General features: G+C 42.7%; 1 protein-coding gene across 1 annotated transcript in view; it reads right to left on the bottom strand.

Moving 5' to 3' along the window:
* Nucleotides 1-4,156: 4,156 nt before the first annotated feature.
* PTS (6-pyruvoyltetrahydropterin synthase) overlaps nucleotides 4,157-9,453 on the bottom strand; it is a 42,268-nt gene continuing 36,971 nt past the window's right edge. The window contains exons 7-8 of the transcript XR_006960667.1: nucleotides 4,463-4,631; nucleotides 4,157-4,248 (exon numbers count right to left, since the gene is read on the bottom strand). The gene's annotated coding sequence lies outside the window, so the exon portion shown is untranslated. The remainder of the gene's footprint in view (nucleotides 4,249-4,462; nucleotides 4,632-9,453) is intronic.

Here is a 9,453-nt window from a genome sequence, read left to right as displayed (position 1 = left end):
CTGCCTTCTACCTTCCCTTGCCCAGGCCAAGTGCTGCTGAAGAAAAGCACACAACTCTACAATAGCACCATGGTCTCCAAACTCAACTGGGTTGTGAGTGCTGCAGATCAAGGATACTTTAACATGTGCTTTATAGGCTATCTCTCCCACCGTCAGGAACTGTTCCAATCTCTAGAGCCCCCTTCAAATCTCTCCCACCCAACCCCAAAGGCCGTCGTTCTTGACAGACAACATCTCTTCTTATATTTTTTTATGTTTGTTTATTTATTTATTTATTTATTTATTTATTTATTTATTTATTTTGAGAGAGAGAATAAGTGGGGAAGGGCAGAGAGAGAGAGAGAAAGAGAGAGAGAATCCCAATCAGCCTCCACACTGTCAACACAGAGCCTGATGTGGGGCTCAGTCCCACAAACTGTGAAATCATGACCTGAGCTAAAATCAAGAGTTGGATGCTCAACCCACTGAGTCACTCAGGCACCACACATCTCTTCATATCTTTATGAGAACATTGAAGCCATAAAATGAGAGCTGCCTGAACTTTCCAGCCCCCACTACGCTCTGATCAATCTCTGTGCTCCTTCTTTTCCTTATCTACAGTCTCCCAGGATGAGGGTTCTTCTCCTTGCCCTAGACCAGTCCCTCCATCTATGTTCCCCACCCTTACAAACTGTACTCCTCAGTTTCTCCCCTTAGCTTGCAACCTCCCCACCCTTCTCTAGGGTTTCCTGCCTCTTAGCCTATAAATATGTTCCAGTTTTGCAACATTTAAAAACAAACAAAAACCTTCCTTCCGCTGGGTCTCCTGGCCCCATCTTATGTCCCTCCTTCCTTCTCTACTAAAACCTATACTTGCTCTCCCCACCATCTCCCTTCCCCTCCCAACTCATTCCACTGCAGCTTCAGATCCTCTATTCACTGCCCCTTAGTAAAAAATCAATACCTTCCCATGGTCAAATTCACTGGATAATTTCTATACTTTTCTTACTGTTGCATTTGACCCTAGTGCTTACTCTTTCTTGAAACTGTCTACTCCCCTGTGACTGCAATGCCACTCTCTCTCTGTCAGCGTGGGTCTCCACCTTGGATTCCTCTTCCACCCACCATTTAATCATTGGGATTCCCTGCCAATCAGTCCTTAAACTACTGCTTTTCACATTCCACACAGTGCACCTGGACAAAAGCTTCCATTGTTGGGATTTCCCTATCACCGATACCCTGATAACTCGCAAGTCTCTACCCTAGCCAGGGTTTTATTCCTGAGCGTCAGGTTTATCAATACAACTGCATGCTAGACATCACCACTGAGACAGATACTCCACAGGCATCTCCAAGGAGACCTAACTCACCATCTCCACCCTTGCCCCAAAACTGTTCCTTCTGTGATCCCCATTTTAGTCAACGGTACCGTCATCCTCCCATCCAGTAAAGCCAGACACCTGGAATCACCCTAACTCCACCCTCTCCCCGGCAATCTATCTCTAAAATCTGCCCTTTATATTGCCTTAATATTTAAACTCTGTCCCCTCCCTTCTACGGCCTCCACCTCATGATTATTTTGTGATAGCTCATCATCACTCACCTGGACTATCACAACAGCCTCCTAGTTGGACTGAGTCCAGATTTTTCAATCTCACATTCACTCCCCACATAATCACTAAAATGACTGATCTAAACTCAGACCTGGTCATGTCACCCTCCTGCTTGAAAACCTCATTGCCTGTACGATAGAGTCTTAAATTTTTGACATGACCTCTAAGGCCTCAGTGATTTTGGCCTCTATTCATTCTTCAGCATCAGCCAAAACACTTCTTGTCTCAAACATTATGTTTCAGTAATGCCCTGCTCTCATCACACTGTTTCCTACGCCCACACTTCTCTCATCCAATAACACCCACCCCCAAGTGACCTGCATCCTTCAAAATAGCTTGTCCCCCATTTTCTCCATAAAGCACTCTTGCCTTTCCCTTGTATTCCTAAGACATCCTATGCTTAGCTCTTGGCATTTGTCCACTGTTTTGAGAAGAGCACCTGTTGGAATGAGCACTGGGTGTTGTATGGAAACCAAATTGACAATGAATTCATATTAAAAAAAAGAAATTATTTGTTTATGGGCCTACCTCCCAACATTAAATGAAATTCAAAAATAAGGATCAAGTACTGGGTATTGGTCTCTGTGCCCCCTCCTCCAGCTCCCAGTGCTAAGCACATCGCCTGACACATAGACTCACACAATAATTATTGAATTGACTGCCACAGTAGGGCAATGAGGCAGCTATTACAAATGAAGAAGCAAGTTACACACTAGTAGTTGGGGGAGCAGTAATTTAAGCCAACTCTAAGGCCTCTGCTCTTTGAAACACAACCTGGGGGTCGCCAGGGTGGCTCAGTCGGTTGAGCATCCAACTCTTAATTTCAGCTCAGGTCATGATCTCACAGTTCGAAATCTGCACTGTCAGTGCAGAGCCTGCTTGGGATTCTCTGTCTTCCTCTCTCTCTCTGCCCCTTTATCAATAAATAAACTTAAATATTTTTTAATTTAAAAGATATAAAAAGGGGGCGCCTGGGTGGCGCAGTCGGTTAAGCGTCCGACTTCAGCCAGGTCACGATCTCGCGGTCCGTGAGTTCGAGCCCCGCGTCAGGCTCTGGGCTGATGGTTCAGAGCCTGGAGCCTGTTTCTGATTCTGTGTCTCCCTCTCTCTCTGCCCCTCCCCCCGTTCATGCTCTGTCTCTCTCTGTCTCAAAAATAAATAAACGTTAAAAAAAAAAATTAAAAAAAAAAAATAAAAGATATAAAAAGAAAGAAAGCAAGAAAGAAAGGAGGAAGGCAGGGAGGGAAAGAGGGAGGAAGGAAGGAAGAAACATAACTTGGAAAACGTAAGCTAAGCACAGAAATGGAAATGAGAATGATATATCAGTGCACCACCTAAGGGTGATGGTGTATACCAGCAATCTAAGGAAATGAAGGTGGGCAAGATTTGGGGGATCAGAAGAATATGGGCTTAAAGTCCTAGCATTGCTGGTTCCAAGCAGAGTCCTGATATTATAAACTTCTGGCAGTGCCAGGATTGAGCTGCCCACTATATAATTCCACATGCTGGGCCCGAGGTAGCTAATGCTCCCACAAATACAACCATGCTTAGCAACCATTTTTTCTGTCCCCTCTTAGAAAAAAGCCCCTCTCTCGGAAACAAGCCTCCAGGAAGTTCCTGGCATAGATCGAGACATGGAATATCCAAAGGATGTTAGAAGATAAATAAATAGGGATCTGTGTTGAAAAGAGCTGCCATGTCCCTCACCCCCCCTGGGAGGTCCCTATTCTCAGCCACCCACCCTCCAACAGCCTTTCCTACAATCTGAAACAGAACGCAGCCAACGAAAGGAGTCAAGATAGACACAAAACAAGACAAGGAAAGCCCAGGTCTGGGAACCCATGAAATCACACAACAGCAAAAGAGGAGGCTGTTAGATCCAGCTAATGGCCCCATGCCTGCACATATCAAACATGGCCGTCCCCACACACCTCCCTCTGAACTCCTAGTCTAGAAGATATATGGCCCTGGGTGAGGAAGGAACAAGGACACAAGGTTGCAATGATATCAGTGAAAGAAAACTAAAAATACCATCCTGTGTTGACATAAGGAAAAGGCAGCAAGGGTGTGTGTAACAAAGGATAAGGATAGGGTGCCCTTCTCTGGTAAACCCCATGTCAAACAAAGGTGAAGAGGCAGAAATGACCTCATCAGCAGAGAATCTGAGAATCTGCCAAGTGTCCACGGCAAGAACACCCCCAGTTCTCTGTCCTCACCCTAATCTCTGGGGGGCCAAGCCAACCTATCCTCTCCCCTAAAGGATTGTGGGAACAAGGGAGCTCACTTCCTGCCTGGGGAAGGAAGCTAGGGCAGCCTCAGCTCTAAAACATAGTTCTCATTTACCAATGAAGAGATTCACACACCTGCTCCCTACTCTGCTGCTCCTCTGTAGACTGAGATAAAGGCCTTCAGTTTACAAAGTTTCACAAGAGAAAAGAATTTGTTACTCCTCCTTTCTGCCTTCCCCTTAGCCAACCAAGCCCAGCTCCATCGCCACTCAGCTGTGACAGACGGCTCATTACCAGCTGGACAGGCCATGTCCTGGAGCCCTGACTCACCTTTCATTGCTCAAGGATGGGGTGAAGCCTGCGATCCTTGGAATTCCCCTCTGGAGGAGGTATGAGCAGCTCCCAGGCACCACCTCATTGGAATCTCTCTAATAAATAACAAGAAAAATAAGAATTTAATGAGTGCTCTCTCTACGCCAGACATTGCACCTTACACATATCATCTCATTAAAAGCTCCCCAAAAACCTTATGAATAAGTACTACCATTATCCCCATTTTACAAACCAGAGAATAGAGCAGTTCAATATATTGGTTCAAGGTCACATGGATAGTCAATGGAGAAGTAGGTACACAACACAAACCTTTTCTTCCCGACTTGAGATATCCTGCTCCTACCCACCCATGCAGAAGGGGCCATCTTCCCTGCTGCTGTGCGTATCTCCTTCTCCTTGTATGGACTGTGATTTTTCCCTTTTGATAGAAGCTCAAATTCCCAGATCTCTCTCGGTTTTCCATAGGTGTGGAAGCTTCCTGAGGTTAGAAATCACTTTTAATGTTCCTTTGGAAGTGATACCAAGAACATAAATCAAAGGTTTCAGAACACCATGGATGTTTAATAAATAGCATTTACTTGTTATTATTAAAACCATTAATACTCCACATATCCGGTAATTTCCGTTTCTCTAAAGCAAGGTTTCACAACCTCAGCACTATTGACATTTGGGGCTGGATATCTCCTTGTGGTGGGGGCTGTCTGGTGCACTACAGGATGTGTTATATCACCTCTCGCTTCTACTCACTAGATGTCAGGAGCAATCCCACCACCACCAGCTGTGACAACCAAAAATGCCTCCAGACATGACCAAATGCCCCTGGGCAGCAAAATCACCCCCAGTTGAGAAATACTGCTCTAGACTAAGCAAATAAAAATGATAGTACAGAGGCACCTGGGTGGCTCAGTCGGTTAAGGGGTGGACTTTGGCTCTGGTCATGATCCCATGGTTTGTAAGTTCAAGCTCCACGTCGGGCTCTCTGCTGTCAGCACAGAGCTTGCTTCAAGTCCTTTGTCCCCCTCTCTCTCTCTGCCCCTCCCTTGCTCATTGTCTCCCTTCCTCTCTCTCTCTCTCTGTCTCAAAATAAATTTAAAAACAAACTTAAAAAAATTTTTTTAAATGATAATACTTATTCCCTCAGAGTAAAACAGTGAGAAAGTTTATTTCTACCTACAATGAAACAGCACCCTTAATAATCCTACTGAATAAATATGAGAGTTCCTGGGAATTACTTACAAAATAAAAGCACCAAGCACCAATTTCAGAAGATCAAGGTAATGTTCCTGTTATACCTGAACCAAATCCCTTTCTGCTTATAGAATCTTTCATAGTAGATGTCATACACTGGAGGGAATCCACAGCCAAAAAAAAAAAAAAAAAAAAAAAAAAAGGCCTGGGTTCAAATCCCTGCTCATAGTCCCAAATAAATATTTTTATTTCTTAGCTCTTTTACCTATCAGCTTCTGGTCAACTGCCAGGTCTTAGTTGCTGTAAAATGAAAGTAAGGTTTCCCTGCTCAGGGTTGTGGTGAGAATTAAATACAACAGCTAGAAAGCAACTCTATCACAAAGTTCTGCTTAAAAGGGCTCAAAAATAGTCACTTCTTTCTCTGCTCCCACTTGTCACCAGGCTCTTGAGAGCCTGATGTCTGATTTGTTTTCTCCACAACATCTAGCAGAGCAGTTCTCAACCCGGGCCACCTGACAAGAACTACAGAGCTTTTCAAATGCAGATGTCTGGCCCTACTGTGCACCAACTAGATTATAATCTCTGGTTTGAGAATATATATTGTGAGGATCCAAAAATGTACTCATAGAAAAGGTAATATGCATCACCTCTTACGTAATTGTGTTGATGCCAAAAAATAAAATAGTGATAATATTTATATCAGTTCTTAAAATATGATATATTAATCATTAATAATCAATACATTATAAATAATTTAAATAAATAAGTACATCTCCAAATGGCATCTATTGTATTCTCAGGATCCACAAGTGTCATTAGAATTTTTAGATTTTATGTTTCGGGGCGCCTGGGTGGCGCCGTCGGTTAAGCGTCCGACTTCAACCAGGTCACGATCTCGCGGTCCGTGAGTTCGAGCCCCGCGTCGGGCTCTGGGCTGATGGCTCGGAGCCTGGAGCCTGTTTCCGATTCTGTGTCTCCCTCTCTCTCTGCCCCTCGCCCGTTCATGCTCTGTCTCTCTCTGTCCCAAAAATAAATAAACGTTGAAAAAAAAAATTAAAAAAAAAAAAGATTTTATGTTTCAATTTCAATGATCACTTAAAAATAACCTTTACCCATATTATTTTAAAAATCTTTGAAGTGATAATTCTCAATTGAAAGATGCTCATTGGGGCACCTGGGTGGCTCAGTTTATTGAGCATCTGACTTTGGCTCAGGTCATCATCTCACGGTTCGTGGGTTTAGGTCATGATCTCACGGTTCGTGCGTTCAAGCCCCACGTCAGGCTCTTTGCTGGCAGCTTGGAGCCTGGAGCATGCTTTGGATTTTGTGTCTTCCTCTCTCTTTCTGACCCTCCCCTGCTTGTGCTCTGTCTCCCTCTGTCTCTCAAAAATAAAAAAAACGTTAAAAAAAAAAGATGTTCATTGAACAAGACTTTAATTTCTTTTTTTTTTTTAAGTTTATTTTGAGAGAGAGACAGGGAGAGTGAGGGGGGAGGGACAGAGAGTGAGAAGGAGAGAGGATCCCATCAGACTCTGTGCTACAGGCGGGGCTCCAACCAATGAACCACGCGACCATGACCTGAGCCGAAACCAAGAGTCAGACACTCAACCAACCGAGCCACCCAGGTGCCCCAAGACTTTAATTTCTTAAGATAGTGCTTCTCAAAGTTTCAGGAAACAGCTACAGAGAACTCTGAAATTAATATATTAACAAATTACTTAAGTGACAAAATTGCATTTGTACACAAGGCTGGAAATAGAGTCTGTTGTCAGGAGAGCCATTTGCTTTGTTTTTAAAAAAAAATAAGATGCTATAGTATACAGTTATGATATTTAAATGCTAATACATAGTATCAAATCAATACCAGAAGAAAAAAAGAAATCACAGTTCATGATTAATGGCAGAAGTCAGTAGCATCTAAGGGAATTAAATGTATTAAAGGATGCTCCCGTGACTCAACTAATGGAATGATGTTGAAAAGGGAAAGTTATGGGCTGGATTCAGGGCTGCGTGTCAGTAGCCTTGCTGTGTGCTACATCAGCACATCAGCAACTCCACAGAGGCAGAGGTTGTCTTCTCTCCGTGCCAACAACAGGACCACATCTGTAGAGACGTCCAGCAAACATTTCTGAAATAACGAACCCCCACCTTCCTCTTATTATCGTGTTCTTTCTACCCTTATTTTCCCTATATCTTTTATTCCTTACTTATTAAACCTTGTATTTCTGTAAGTTACCTTAAATCCTACAGGAACAAAGTAGGATATGAGAAAATCAACACACTTGTAAAGAACTGGATGCAAGGGGATTCCCGTGAGTAGCATGTTTCCTTGACTTTGCCTCTGGAGAGCTGTCTCTACCACATTCTGTCAGATCTCCACACTGGCCCACCCCCCATCTTTGAGAGTTGGGTTCATGGCCCACTGATGAAACTGTCCTGTATGTTTTCACTACTGAACTGTCCAGTTATGCAGTCACAACAACACATTTGAATTTCTTGGTAAAATGCTGTGCCCTCCAAAGATGTGCCAAAGTGTAGCACAGAAGAACTAAGGAAAGCCATTTCTCTCCAGGGGTAACTGACCTGGGCGCCCTGCAGTGCACTTCCTCCCAGGCAGACAGACAGCCTTGTCTTTCCAGGCAGGAACTCCCGCTGGCTGGCCAGAGAAAGGGGGCATCCAAACCTGCTTCCTCCCTCTGCTGGGGATCCCTTTTCTACTTCCTCTTCTGTTTGGGGATTTGGAAGCACTGAGCCCTAACTTCTCTTCTTGTCTTATTTCACTTCCTCACCCACCAACCCACTCTTCGACCAGACACCAAGTACCCCCAATGCTTCTTTTTCTGCCTAAAAATGAATGAAACCAACTTCTGATTTCGGGGTGACTACATATGTTAATGTTAGAAATAGGAGCTTAAAAGGTTCAACTTCCCTGTGAGCACTCAGTAATGTACAGAATTGCTGAATCATTATATTGTATACCTGAAACTAATATAACATTGCATGTTAATTACACTTCAATTCAGGAAAGGAAATAGAAAATACCTCCTGGCAACATTTAAAAGTTAACGGTAAACTGACATAACCATTATGGGAAACAATATGGAGGAAAAAACATTAAAAATACAGCTACCATATGATCTAGCAGTCCCACTTCTGGGTATATATCCATAGGAAATAAAATCACTTTCTCTAGGAGATATTTGCACTCCCATGTTCATTATTCATAGTCACCAAGACATGGAAACAACAACAGTGTCTGTTGACAGATGAACGGATAAAGAAATTGTGAAATATATACATATATATGAGTATATGAATTATACACACACACACACACACACACACAAACAATGAAATACTATTCAGGCTTTACAAAAGAAGGAAATCCTACCATCTGTGACATGAATAAAACTGGAGGATGTTATGCTAAATGAAATAAGCCACCCACAGAAAAACAAATACTGCATGATGTCACTTATATGTGAAACCTAAAAATAAAAATTAAATTAATAGTAGCACAGATTAGAATGGTGCTTCCCAGGGTCTCAAAGTTAAAGGAAGATGGCGTCAAAGGGCATAGACTTTGTGATTAAGTTCTGGAAACCTAATATAGAGAACAGGGGGAAAAAAGGATTCAATCTCCCACTTATTGAGAAGGTGGTCTTTGAACACTTCCTGAAACAACTTTCCAGCTCCTACTTAAATGCCAACAATCCCTGCTTCTTGCCACAATAACACAAGGCATTTCTAGATGTTACTATACAAAGTAAATCATCATAGATCCCCAGTCTCCAGACTCTGGACTTCAGGGACCTAGAAAAGATGCCAATTGTTCATTTTGCCAAATAAGGACATTAAAAAAAAAGAAGAAGAAAAGATGAAAGAGGAGGCTCTCCTACCTACAAGCTACAATGACCATAATTTCACAACCGGAAAGACATTTTTATAAGAAAATATCAAAAAGCTGTAATGCTCGAATAAAAGGCAAGCCCTTAAGTTAAATAAATTTTTACATTCTCTTTCAAAATCTCATCATTTTGTTCTCATTCCTCTTATTCCACAAAGACAAACTGCTGGCAGCCTGGAGTCTGACCACAATTGACTGTAAGGCA

Source organism: Lynx rufus, unplaced genomic scaffold (genome assembly GCF_022079265.1).
Source record: "Lynx rufus isolate CCGP_SWC_20201006 ecotype Redwood Valley unplaced genomic scaffold, mLynRuf1.p SCAF_9, whole genome shotgun sequence".
NCBI lineage: Eukaryota > Metazoa > Chordata > Mammalia > Carnivora > Felidae > Lynx > Lynx rufus.
This window is presented reverse-complemented; position numbering and strand designations above follow the sequence as displayed.